At 25.7% G+C, this 15425-nt stretch overlaps 1 protein-coding gene across 1 annotated transcript in view; it reads left to right on the top strand.

Annotated features, from left to right (window-relative positions):
* Positions 1–15425, top strand: part of LOC105846200 (uncharacterized) — a 108791-nt gene that overhangs the window by 20531 nt on the left and 72835 nt on the right. The window lies entirely within an intron of this gene.

Here is a 15425-nt window from a genome sequence, read left to right as displayed (position 1 = left end):
GCAATTTATAATCGCTAAAATTGCTAAAATTAAAATTGCTATACAAGATATTAGTCTTAAGCATCCTTTATTTATGTCATAGTCTGGAATAAATGTTATTAATAACTCTGCTGATAAGTTTTTCTTGTACCTGCTTAAATATTAGTTATGTAGATATTTCCAACATTTTAAAATTCGAATAGAGCTCTAAAACTTTGCTTAAATGATCATGTGATAGTAAGATTTTTTGAAACTTTGAGCAGCCTTGGTGCAGTTGTTAGAGTTCTGGCTCAGAACATAAAAGCCCCTGGTTTGTCGCCGGCTCTAGCCCATAAGGACATTTTAAGAAATAAGGCGTGAAGTTCCAAGTTAAATGCTCTTCTGCCAAGCTCTGTGATAAAACCGTAAGGACTTCTAGAACCCTAAGTAGTTCCTATAGAAAAAATTAAATTTACGTGGTTCTTATAGAAAAAACTGAAATCCTTCATTAAAGTTATTTTTTATGTGTCTGAAGTTTTAATATCCTAAAACTAAATCTTTCGTAAAAATAAACAAATTTAGGTTATAAGTGAGTTTTACTTTTTAAATTAGTTTTTTTAGTTATGTTTTTATTTTAGTTGAATATACTCCTTTTAGTTTTTGGATCAACACTTCTTAAAAAATTTTTATTTAACCTTAATTTTAATAAATACGAAACTTTACAAAACTTTACAAAACTTTACAAAACTTTACAAAACTTTAAAAAACTTTACAATACTTTACATAACTTTACTAAAATTTACAAAACTTTACAAAACTTTACAAAACTTTACAATACTTTACAAAACTTTACAAATCTTTACTAATCTTTACAAAACTTTACAAAACTTTACAAAACTTTACAAAACTTTACAAAACTTTACAAAAATTTACAAAACTTTACAAAACTTTACAAAACTTTACAAAACTTTACAAAACTTTACAAAACTTTACAAAACTTTACAAAACTTTACAAAACTTTACAAAACTTTACAAAACTTTACAAAACTTTACAAAACTTTACAAAACTTTACAAAACTTTACAAAACTTTACAAAACTTTACAAAACTTTACAAAACTTTACAAAACTTTACAAAACTTTACAAAACTTTACAAAACTTTACAAAACCTTACAAAACTTTACAAAACTTTACAAAACTTTACAAAACTTTACAAAACTTTACAAAACTTTACAAAACTTTATAAAACTTTAGAAACTTAAAAAAAAGATCATTAATTAACGACATAATGAGCCAAAGTCAAATAAAAAGTTCAGAATTAACTCAAAGAATTATAATTTATAAATCAGATATATTTTGTCCTTATAAAATAACGAGTTTAATAAATACTTTACAAATGTTAGGATTAATCTCGCAAAAAAAATTATACCAACTTCTAAGTCATTTAAGACATATCTAAAAAAATGAACAGATGAAACAATGTATGATAGTGCTTTAACTTTTTTTGAAATTAACGCAGTTTATAATTCTTAAAAAAATAAAATCTCCAGAGTTTGATGAAATTCTCAGTAATATTCTTATATCCAACAAAAAAAGCATTACAAAACTTTTGTTCCACATAGTCAACCTAGCTTTAGATCAAGGAGTATTTCCTAGTATATTAAAGCTTGCAAGAGTATACCCAATTTATAAAAGTAATGATCGCGCCGACGTATCAAACTATTTACCCATATCGGTACTTTCTGTTTTCTCAAAAATGTTCGAACGTGTAGTTTATAATAGAATATTTAATTATTTTACAAAAAATAATCTTTTTAATCCAAAACAATTCGGATTTCAAAAAAAGCATCCACCAGAAAATGCCATTAATAAATTATTCGACCAAATAACTGATGGTTGTGAAAATGATAAGCTTACTCTTGGAGTATTCATAGATTTATACGAGGCATCCTACACCGTTGATCACTTTATTCTATTGGAAAAACTAAAATGGTACGGGGGTATGTAATAAACTATATCATTGGACAAAAAGTTATCTATCTAATAGAAAACAATATGTTCAAAACAAGAAATCCGGAATTCTAAATGTTTTGTGTGGATTGCCTCAAGGATCGACTGCTCTTATTTTTAATTTATGTTAATGATTTTAATAATGTATCAGTAAAACTAAATGCTATCATGTTTGCAGACAATACGAATCTATTTTTATCTAACTGCAATATTAATCAACTTTATGCTGACATGAACATTGAATGAGAAAAAGTAAATGATTGGTTTAGGTGAAATAAACTTTCTCTTAACGTTGAAAAAGCACAATAAAACTTGTTTCATAAAAAACACAAGAAGAAAACCGTCCTCTAAAACTGCAAAAACTTATTATAAATTATAAACAAATTGAAAAACAAGATACTATAAAGTTTTTAGGAGTTATTGTGGATAATAATCTATCATGGCTCTCACATATAAAATATATACACTCAAAAATTAGTAGAACCATTAGTTTTATGTATCGAACTCGCCCATACATAAACTCACATAGTCTAAAGCTCATATACTTCAGCATAATCCATTGTTACTTACTTATCAAAGTATTACGTATGCAAACTGTCAACTAATAAAACTTCTTCAAAAAAATTCTTTCCTTACAAAAACATGCTTGTCAAATTATATACAACAAAAAAAGGGGAAGACCACAAAACCTTTAATGATGGATATGAAAATGATGAGCATATATCAGATAAATATTTACCAACACCTAATCTTTATGTATAAATATACTAATAAACTAACTCCTGAAATCTTTATAAGTAAATTTAACAAAAATCTAAATGAGAAGTATTTCTTATGAATAAATCAAAGTAACACATATAAATTACCTAAAAAAGTAAACAAATACACAGAATATAGTGTAACTTATAAAGGTCCCAAGGTATGGAACTCTTTTCTGAAAGGCAATATAAATATGGTAAAATCTTTAAATTCGTTTTAGTGTGAAACTAAAACTTACATTTTAAATCTTACGGATTAATTTTTGTTTACAAAAAATTGCTATTTAAGCATTATATCTGATTATTTAACTGCTTGTATTTTTAAATATTAAATGTAATCTTTATATATTATATGTTGAACATAATATCATATATTTAATTGGAAACTTGTATTTAAATATCTTCTTTTTATGACCTTTCGTGAGTATTAGTATCAATTAATATAATATCTTCTTCTTAACTATTTGTATCAATATATATATATATATATATATATATATATATATATATATATATATATATATATTAAATAAAAAAATTATCTTTTTTTTAATATTATACTTTCTTTTTTGACTAATTGAGGGTGTTTGTACTTTTAAATGATACACCTTCTTTTTTCTCTATTTTTATTCTTAAATATCATATCTCCTTTTTCACTATTTCTTTCTTTTTTCTCCTAAAATTTTTGCTTGATTTATTAACCATATATTACTATTATTGTTATGATCTGTAGGGGTCTATGAAAAGATTAGGTTGGTATCTTTTCATCCATATCTTCTTTGAACCCCTGTCTGTTTATTATTTATACATTTATATTTATACTTTATTTTTTGGGAAAGGGAATTGTAATTTATATAAACTGCAAAATAAAAAAATAATAAAAAAAAAATAAAAAAAATGAAATAGATATATATTAACTAAAAATGCAGTGAAAATTTCAAAGACATAACGCAATGATTATTTAAAATATATTGCTTAAAGTTAGAGTAAAAGTAAAAAAAGAAAACACATAACAGACAAAAACGCAAAAATGTATATATATTTAAGGGTATACTTTTTAGTTTCTGAGTAAATTACAGAATTGTTAAAAGCAAAATTTATATTTAAAATGCTGTATCAAGTTAAGGTTTAAATTTTTGCGAGGCTTTTTTTTAAAGAAGAAAGTAAGCTTTGGTAAAATATTACACTTATTTTTCAAAATATATGTAAAAATGAAAATAAATATTTTTTATTAAAGATTTTTTTAGTTTAAGTAGCATTAAAGAAAATTAAAATATCCCCAGCCAAAAACATTTACTTTTCTTTCATGTTTCGAAAATAAAAATCTTGTCTTGTTTATCTAACTGGTACCTTTTTTATCAATAATATTGAAACGTTTAAGCATGCTTCCCAATAAAAAATATTTTGACTTAGTGGCAATATTTTTGGTACCTCTTATCCTACAATAAGTTTCAGTTCTAACACGTCTAAATTGTATCATGGGCAGTGTTTATTATATCTTCTTGCTGCTTAATGTATATGATCGTCATTAACTGTGTATACGACTTCGTAAATTTTATTTTTCAAAATATAAGCTTTCAAGATTTAAAAAAGTAAAAAAACACTCTCAATTTTGGAACAAGAATTTTAAAGAGTGAGTGAGATGACTTGAATTTGCTAAAACGCATTTTTTCATAACCACATATTTAAAAAAGAGTATTATTGCTATAATATTAACTTTTCCTGGGGTAGTAAAATAAATACTTAATTTTTTTTTGACGGTTTTATGGTGTAGTAAGTTTATAATAAGATGGTTATATAAGATTGATTAATATCATTAATCAATTTAATATTATTAAACAATCAATTTTTACTTGGTTTTAATTTCTTTTTTTCTGGCATGACTCAATGCTATACTACTATAATACAACACTTTATATAACCCATAAAGCTAAATACATTTTCAACTGCTACAAATTTTTGTTTGTTTTTGAGCTAATATTGAAGTCAAATCCTTAAAAGATCGGTTATCGTTGCGAACACCAAGTAATTGTTGGTGTCCAAAACAAATTTAAAATAAAGTCTTTCATAACATAGTAAAACAGCAAAAATATTGTATCGCCTAATGTAGTTTAATTCAGTAAAAACTTACTTAGCAGCAAGTATAACACTTCTTAATAAAAACGGTGACAACTTTATATGCTCAAAAGTAAGATTAGTTAAATACGAAAGCCACACTCTCTGTCTTTATAAAATATATAAGTAATAAGGTTCCACAATATTTTCCAAAGACTTTTATCTATATGTTTTAAGTTAGATAAATCGCATTTGAATAAGATAGAAATAAGTTGTCCTATTTAAATGGAGGATTAGATATTAATGAACCATTTTAAATGCATTTTGAACAACTTGCAATTTGCAGAAACAACATCCAAAGTTACAAGCAATAGCTTTTAAGGAGTTCCATTTACAAAATTTTACAACTGAAAGAAACATTTGTCATGTAGCGATACCAGCTGTGGTAAAGTCAGCTAGATTAGCAAAGTATACTTACTTACACTGCGGCAGACTTTAAAACTAGAAAATTATCATAGGATATCTTATTTTGGTTAAAGATAACCTTAAGTTTTATGTTGGTCCTCTCAAAGTAACTACCATAAAAGGTGATATGTTTTTTAAACTTAACTTGATAGATAGTAAATCATTGCTAAAACTTATATTCAAGGTAGATTTTAATACAGAAATCTGTAACTCTTTTTTTTACATACACTATATTTTGTTTTTATTTAAATTTAATCCTGTTTGATATGCACTTAATGGTGAAATATTTAATAGCAGACTTTTTTGCATCATCTTTTTTTTTCATCAACTATAACTACTTTATTCGATATATACATTCTAATACAACATAACAAAAACAATAAAACTATAATCAAGCTTTTGAATTTTACTTTAAGAAGCTTTGATATGCTAGCTATTATGGTATTTGTAACGGGTGATGCGGAAGTTATCGGACAAAATAAAAACGTCAATAACTTATTTATAAATATAAAAAAAAAACTACTACTATATTTTTTTTAAATAAAGCATTTATCTTTTAATAAAAATATATTACTTTTTATATGAAAAAACACCACCATCTGCAATTGATCTCAATTTTGATCTGACGCCCTTCATACTGTAAAAAGTTTAAATCAATTTCTTGTAGTTTTAGTTTAATGCGATCAATCAAAACTTGCTCTGTTGAAGCTTGCCGATTTCCCTCGTAAAACTTCTGTGCCAAATGTCCCCAAAAATGTTCAATTGGTCGTGCTTGAGGCACATTTGGGGGATTGGTTTCTTTATCAACGTAATAGACATATTGGTCCATCCAATTTAAAGAATCTTTAGAATAATGAGAACTTGCTAAATCTGGCCAAAATAAACAGTTAAAGTCTCCATGATACTTGTGAGTAAATGGAAGAAATCGTTTTTCTAAATATTCATTAATATAGATTGATGAATTGATCGCTACAGCCTTGGTAGTGCGAAGCAATGGCTCGGACATACCACGGTCAGATATGGCTATCCACATTATTAATTTTTTTGGAAATTTCTCTTTTCCTATAAAACGAACACTTTCTGGGCATGCCTTTTTGTTATTTGTGTAGTATCCAGAATTTCCAGGCATGTTGTCCCCTGCAAAACAAAAGTTTTTTGTCATCGATGACGAGAAGCGATTTTGTGTTATAGAGTTGCTTAACTAGTTTCCTGCTTCTTTTCTTAGCCTTTATTTGTTGTTCTATAGTGTATTTTGGAGTCTTTTCATGTTTTTTATATTTTAAATTCATTTTTTTTAACTGACGACCAATTGTCGATTGATTTACACCGAATTAATACGTATTTTTCTCTGACTGACCTCTTTTCGATTGTTGACAAGTCTCGTTAATTCGGCTTTCTTTTTCCTATTCCAGGATGTCGGACGACCAGGGTGCTTTCTATCAGAAAACGATTGAACAGTTTCAAGTCTTTTTAGGTTATCATATATTGTACTTCGAGCAAATCCTTCCTTTTCAAAATGATTTACGATTTTTTTTTTTATATATTAGGTTTATTTACAAAAAACATTTTTAGTCGCTTTCAAAAAGATTCTGGTTCAGCTGCATTTAACCTCATTTTACCACAAAAACTGATTATTATGCTCAAGTAATAATCAGTTTTTGTGATAAAATCAAAGATAAACCCTGAAAACTAATTATTATGCTCAAATAATGAAATTAATTTGTCCGATAACTTCCGCATCACCCGTTACAGATTTATTATGTACGTAATAAGTTTTTTAATAATGATATTATTACAAATGTAATTTAGGTAATATTTAAGGTATATTTTCTGCCGTACAAGGTAGAAAATTATATCTGCAGAATAGCTACCCTTCTGCAGAATCGCTACCCTAAGATAGCAATTCCGCTACAGAAAAGAAATTTCACGTTTGAAACACACGTAATATTCTTAAACTTTACTCTCTTTTATCTTTTTTTTATCTTTTTTTACTAATAAAAAACTAGAACCTTATGGTTTCATGCATCAATTAGTTTGACTCATACCAATCTATACGGCAGGCCTTCCCAACGCGCAAGAAGCGTATCTGACAGGGGGCCTATTTTATAAACAGCAAAAACTAAAAGAATAGGATCAGTGATTTTGTAATAACGCAATAAATTTTTTTTTCTCAAAAAGATTTACTATATAATTAAAAACGGAACTTGAAATAAAACATTACATATATATATATATATATATATATATATATAGATATATATATATATATATATATATATATATATATATATATATATATATATATATATATATATATACATATATATATACACACACACACAAACACACTCACATATATATATATATGTAGATATGTATTTATATACACAATACATATATATAATATATATAATATATATATATATATATATATATATATATATATATATATATATATATATAGATATATATATATACATATATATATACTTATATATACATATATATATATATATATATATATATATATATATATATATATATATATATATAGATATATATATATATATATATATATATATATATATATATATATATATATATATATATATATATATAAATTTAAAGTATACTGACTTTTTTTATTTCATTTTTATCTGTCGGTTAAATATATATATATATATATATATATATATATATATATATATATATATATATATATATATATATATATATATATATATATGTATATTCAGTAAACTTTAATTAAATAAAATTTATATTTTTTTGTTTCTTAATATTGTCATTAAATTCACGACAATTTCAATATTTTTTAAGCTGGTACTTTATTTCAACGTCGAGTCAGAAGTTTATATAAATTGTTTAAAAAATTTTTTCCATGGTGTCGCTGCATCTCAAAATTGTAAAACTCTCAAATCATCATAAGAATATTGCTTAATAATACCCTGCATTTTTTTTTCACAAATAAAAATTTTTTCACAAACTACAATAATATAGATTTTAATTTAGCAGATGAGGAACCTACAGAACCAAAAAAAATAAGAGCTGAATCACAGTTAGATAATATCAAAGAATAATTTTTCCGACAAATAAAACTCTATTTCAACTTCTGATTAAATAAAAAGAAAGAATATAAAAAAATATTTCTAGTAATGCACGAGCGTCTTGGGTATAATTACTAATTTTCTGAGGTAAATGTATAACTTAGCCTAAAATCTTTATTATAATTTAAATGCTGGAAGTGTAATTGAAGAGGGGGTAATTTTTTATCACAAATAAAAATGTTAACTTTCACGAAGCAAGATCAAAAAGGAGGCATCAGTTTAGACCAGCATACTTTAGAGTAGAAAAGAAGATAACCAGTTAGGGTCTAATTGCAGCAACAACTTCCACCAGTTTAAGGGACTGTCTAAGCATTCGAGATCAAAACCTTCTTATTGCAAGCGTAGTAAACTATTTATGAGGAGATGTTATGAGTAAACAACTAAAGTTGAGCAGAGAATCTGTCAAGAGGCAACGTTACAAATTTTTAGAAGAGGATGGAAGGCTGATACGTAATGAATATATTGACTTAATGGCTAGAAAGATGTTAGTTTTATATTTTGATGATGTAATTTTAAAGCATATTGAGGAGAAAACTAGACAGGCAACTACTGCAGTTAGACTATTGGTATTTGTAACTAGATCAGAGTTTGAAACCAAAGATGATGTTTTACTTGGTGTTGTGCCAACTGATAGTGGTAACGGAATCGAAATGGCTATAAATATTATGAATCTCCTTGAATATTTTAAAAATTGTGATAATGTTGTAGGATTTTATTCTGACACCACAGTAAGTAAAACTGGATAGATGTCTGGTGCAATAAATATTATGGCAAAATTTCTTGGTTAGGCATTTCTTTTGTTATTGAGTAGACACCATATTGCTGAGAATAATATTACTTGGGTTTTTAAGGCAGTTTTAAATGAAATTTTTACTTTCTAATGCTCAATACGACATTCACAGTCATTAAATACCTAACTCCTGAAATGAAACATATTTTTTAAAGATAGCATTTATTGTTTCAATTTGTTATGGAACTGTCTTTCTTAAATCAGGCAAAGCAGAGCATGCCGTTGTAAATATCTTTAATACATTCAAAATTGCTGTAACAATTAAAACAGTATGAGATTATGAAGTAAGAAACTCTCTTCAGAAAAACGTTAATAACCACTCATGATATTTGTCTCCTTAAGTTGTCGTACTACCGTTAGACGATCCTCATATAAAGCAGATGCTAAGCGTTTAATCATTATGAAACTTTAAAATTTCTAGTTCCTGGGTTATCAGAAATTTCTGTAGAAGCTCCTTCTGCTGTTTTTGTTACCAGTGATAGTAGATTAGAAGATTTATTTACAAAGGAGAGTTGGCTTTTTTTTATGCCTACAGGTCACACCGAATTTGTTCGAGAGTGGAATTCTTTAATTGATTTCTTAGCGCTAGATTGATACACACATTTCACTTAGTTTGTTCGCACTCTTAATGTGACCAACGACTGCGCGAAAGAAATATTAGTTTAATTGAAAACTTTGTTCACAGTTCCCGCAATGAGGATCAGAAAGCTAATAACAATAGATAGGTCGCTTAAAAAACTGGTAAAGCTGATACCTAGATTTGAAAAATTAATGTAAAATAATAACAAACTGTATGAAACTATAAAAAGTGTTCTAAGATCAAACAAAAGTTTAGTTTTTTAACATGTAAAAATGACAAAAAGTTTAGCCAATCCTCAATAGTTAAAAAGTCACATGTCGTACTTCCAACGAACAAAATTAGTGAAACTTTATATTTAGACTAGCTTAATGTTGTAAAACAGGATAAACAACTGCGGTTATTGGTTTTCGAAAAATTTTTCGATCCTACTTTGTGTCACCCGACTTTGAATCTTAACGCAAAATGCTAAATTCTTTTTCAAATGGATCAGTAGAAAACTCGCCGAAAATGACATATTGATGTGAGCTATGCAATTACGATTTATATAGTTCCATTTACATAATATCATTGTATGTGTGGTAAATTGACTATGCAGTATCACAAGAAAGTTTTTTCTCCCTTTTACCTTGCTTTCTAGCCATCTTTAAAGCCGTATTTCCAAAATTTAAAATAATTTTTAATCTATTATTATTTTCATTTCTAATTACCGCTTGAAGTTCATTATTTAATCTAATATTAGCACAACTTAACATTGAAAACTTTCCACCTTAACACATCAATGTTAATAAAATCTTCTTGATTTTGTTTTTCTTTTATTTGTTGCAGCCCTGGATGATTAATTAAAGCATGGTAACTTTTGTCACAAAACACCCTTAAACAGTTAGAAACTGACTGCCTCCCAGTTGGCTTTGGAAATATTGAAACTTCATTTAAGTTGGATAGTTTAACTAAATTTTTAGATTCAAGTTCATAAAGTTTTTTAAGATGATCCTATTGTGCTACTTTACATATTTCTTTACCATAAAAAATAAGTTGACCAGTTTTTTCAGTAAGCTAATTATTTTTAATGTTTTTAACAAAACGGTCATAATCAAAGATTAAGAAAATACCATCATTAGTCAACCAGGGTTTATTGGGAGCTGATCTTTCAAAGATTTTAAAAAATGCCAGATTAATTCTGTTTCCATTGCATATTACAGCTATAACCTGACCCGAAGACTCCTTTATTGATTGGTTAGTAATATTAATTTGTTCAATAAGATTATTGAAAAAATTAATATTACTAACCAAGAAAATTGAGAGTTTAATTCACTTAAAGGTATCATTTTGTAAATGAACGATGCTCTACTAAAAAAGCAATTAATTATTAAACCCAATATAGTTTTTGCAAGAGAAGAGAACCGTTGATTGCTTTTCCAAATAATGTACCGCCATGGTATAACAACATTTTTTTAACATAAACCTCATCATGTGATAAAAAACAGAGTTTCAGTTTTTCTTCAACAGATTGAAAAAAATTAGTCAAAAAATGTTTTTTATTTAATTTAGAAACTTTTAAAGTTATTTTTGTCAAAGTTCTTACAGAAGGCAATTGGTAATCAGTTTGCAATTAAATTATACAAACTTCTGGGTGTAGCAAAATACTGAAAAGATCTAATAATAACCTCCTTAGAATAAATCTTACTACCAACACACAGTGTACTCATAAAAGCAAAATGTTCCTGAGTTACAATTTCTTTTCTGCCCGGAATTGAATTTTTCAAATAACGCCAAACTTCTTTTAATAGATTATGTGTTGATTTTTGAAATTCCGTTTTTAGAAATTGTAGCTACTTTATTTTTGGCACTATAGTGAAAAGTTTCAAAATGTAAATCCTTAATAATTTTGATTAAAAAATGTGGAACTCCATTTGAATAAACTTTTGATCGTAAATAAATAGTGTTATTAATCATAAAGCATACTAATGGAGCCCCTAAATCTTTTTTATTATTCAAAAGAATTTCAGCAAAAATTACTCTTTCTTTTTCTAAAAAAGTGAATAGTTCATTTTGAACGAAGTTTCGAAATCGCGAAGAAGCATGAGTTGTTGCACGTAATGGGAAAGACGCATAGAAGTTTGACAAGATGGTATGCCAGACCAAATAGATGGTGGAAATTCAGGACAATATTTACCTCTAACTATTTGTTTTTCAAAATTTATTGACCAATTCAAATCGCAAACTGCAGTGTTATTAGTTAATACTAGGTATGCATTTAGAGTTACTTTAATCCACAATAATTTTTCTAATTCATTTTTAGGAATTCGATAAACTGAAAGCTTTAAATTATCAGATTTCTTTATTGCAAATGAATAGTTTGATGTGCAGCCATAAATGCAACATTTTTTACCCATATTTTAACATCACTAAAATGAAGGCCAATGTTAAGCGAAATTTAAAATAGTCAGTCAGATACGCGGTTAACACGTTGGCAAGGCCTGCAGTATAGATCGCCGTGGTTTGACTCAACTTCTTTCCAACTCGATATGGAAAGAACAATATTTAATAGGCCTTCTTTTATATATTGTTTATGTCTTAAGACCACAATTGATAAAGAAAACTTGACGCGGACAAGTTTTTTTCAAAAGTAGTTTTTGATTTCCTAAGAACTAAAACACATCAAGTTTGTTTTAAAACTTCCATATAGATTAAAAAAAGGATAAGGAATTTCATAAAATACGGAACCTTTTTAACATTCATATATAATTTCTTATTTCTCAGCGTTTAAAAACTTTAAGGTCGATTTATTAAAAAAAAAAAAAAATTTTTAAATGGTTCCCTCTGAAAAATGCTGTATGGCTTTTCCTGTATTTAAATCAAGTATTTATTTATGTTTTTTTAAAGAAATGGCGCTTAAAAATTTTGTTTATAAACTATGTACATTACACTTTTTGACTTCGTGTGTCGTTTGTTTTAATTTTCACAATTGATTTTTGATGTTTTTTAATTTTGTTTCGGTGGAATTTCACAAAAAATTTTCCATGCTAAAGTTTAAGGCGTTTTGTCAGAAAATCGTAAGTTTTTCCAGCGCAATAAATGCTATAACTTTGTATCAAATTAAATTCTAAATGTAAAAGACTTAACTTATAGTTAAGTCTTATACAACTACTCTCTATACAACTACGTTAACCATATATAAATATAAAGACAAAAAAATCCTGCGGAATGGCTACCGTAGGTAGAATTCCTACCTTTATTAAATAGTGTGATCCAGGAATAAGTGCTTTTTAAACTAATCTAAAATTAACTAAAATCAGTTTAATAAGCTCTATTAGCTAGCATTTCAAATAAATACACTCTGAATATATAATACTAAGCATTTATGCCCATAGTCATCCATCTAGTTATACAGTCGATAAAATGTTTGCATCTATAACATATTTTTACATAGCGTATTCAAACCATTACAAGATCTGTCAGGTAAGTACATTTATAAATTGTTGATTCTTTATTTTATGATATAATCATTTTTATTTAGAACATGAAATGTATATGCAATGCCAATTAGTTTCTTAAAAATGAATAACCAAAACAAAAGAAATTCGCTCTTGGCCTTTCAATATATATTCCAGAATAAATGCACTTAACTATCGCGAAATACAATGTTTCCAATTTAATGCACTCTAAAGTAGGCTGAGCACTATATAGAAACAAACTTAAGTTAAATAAAAATTAAAAAACGACCGGCGACATTTCCGACGATGAAATATCTCTCTGCAAATAATAAAAATGATCTTTTATGTCAGCTTTTTTCTATTATGTCAACTTTGTTCAGACAATAGTTACACTATAATGTTCTCCGTGAGAAATTTTTTTAAAAGTTAAAAACATTCTGAATGCTTTTATTTTTATTTTTTTACTGTTTACATACATCAACTGACAAATAAGTAGAACATGCAAGAAGTGTTGCTCCATCGACTTATAAATAGGTAAAACATGCGAGGAGTGCTGATCCATTGACTGAAAAATAGTAAACTTAACATCTTTCTACTTTAAGAAATAAAATTGTATTTTTACTGCTTTAGATGCGCTGACTTTTGTTATTGATTAAGTTAACACTTAACATAAGTGTCAATTGAGTTACATTTCTCCCGGCATTTTCGAAATTTAAAGCTATAATAAAATTTCAACCTTTCATTAAGACTTTACAAATTATTTACAAGCAAAATAGTACTCGAATAACCGATTACGGAGAGTTATGTGTAAAATAAGTTAACTTATCTATTAGACTTTTTTTAATCAACTTTTCTGCAATAAACTCTCAAAGAAATAAATTCTAATTATGCATCTACTACTACTGGTTTTGGTAGATTATTAAACTATGACGTACATTTTAACAAGCAAAACTATTAAAGGGAAGGGTTAGAGCCATAGCTATTTTCATAAAAGAATTTATTTTAATATCTCAGCCGAAGTATTAATAGCTCAGTGATTAGGTGCGATATTCACTTAGCGATAAGGCAATAGATGCATACACGATACTTAAATATAATTTATATTAGCGTATTACATTTCTATTAATATTAAAATTCAATTTACTTTTAATTTATTTAAATGTAAGTTTTATGCATGCATTAAGTTTAAAAATTCAAATGTTGGATTTATATATATATATATATATATATATATATATATATATATATATATATATATATATATATATATATATATATATATATATATATATATCTATATATATATATATATATATGTATATATATATATATATATATATATATACATATATATATATATATATATATATATATATATATATATATATATCTTTATATAGATATATATACATATTTATTATACATTTATATATATATATATATATATATATATATATATATATATATTTATATATATATATATATATATATATATATATATATATATATATATATATACATATATATATATAGATATATATATTTATATATATATATATATATATAAATATATATATATATATATACATATACATGTATATGTATATATATATATATATATATATATATATATATATATATATATATACATATATATATATATATATATATATATATATACATATACATGTATATGTATATATATATATATATATATACATATACATGTATATGTATATATATATATATATATATATATATATATATATATATATATATATATATATATATAAATGTAAAATGCAAACGTTTTTGTGAATCAAAACATTATATTTTAAAAACTCTAGTTATTTTATTAATTTAAATACTAATAAATAATTAATTGCTATTTTACATGTTTACAAGATAAAATTAATCGATTGACTATTAGAGCAAACACTCAGCAAAAAATGCGTTTTACGACTGAGGGTTTTGGTTTAGGCAGTCATGGTTATATTAAAAAAACGACTAAAAGAAATATTAACCATCGACTACCAATAGAATCAGGTTCGCAAAAAAGTTTGCATTTTCCTATTTACATTAAAGTAATACTTTTCAATGATCATTGAAAAGTACTGTTCTTGAACTTGATTTGATTTTTTTTTTTTTGTTTAATTTCATTGTTCGGTAAAAGTGTTCAATTTGTTTAATGTTGTTCAGTAAAAGTGTTTAATTGTTTAATTTAAGTGCTCGGTAAAATGCGAACTTTTTT

This window comes from Hydra vulgaris, chromosome 10, assembly GCF_038396675.1.
Source record: "Hydra vulgaris chromosome 10, alternate assembly HydraT2T_AEP".
Classification (NCBI taxonomy): domain Eukaryota; kingdom Metazoa; phylum Cnidaria; class Hydrozoa; order Anthoathecata; family Hydridae; genus Hydra; species Hydra vulgaris.
The sequence above is the reverse complement of the archived record's forward strand: the minus strand, read 5'-3'. Positions and strand labels throughout refer to the sequence as shown.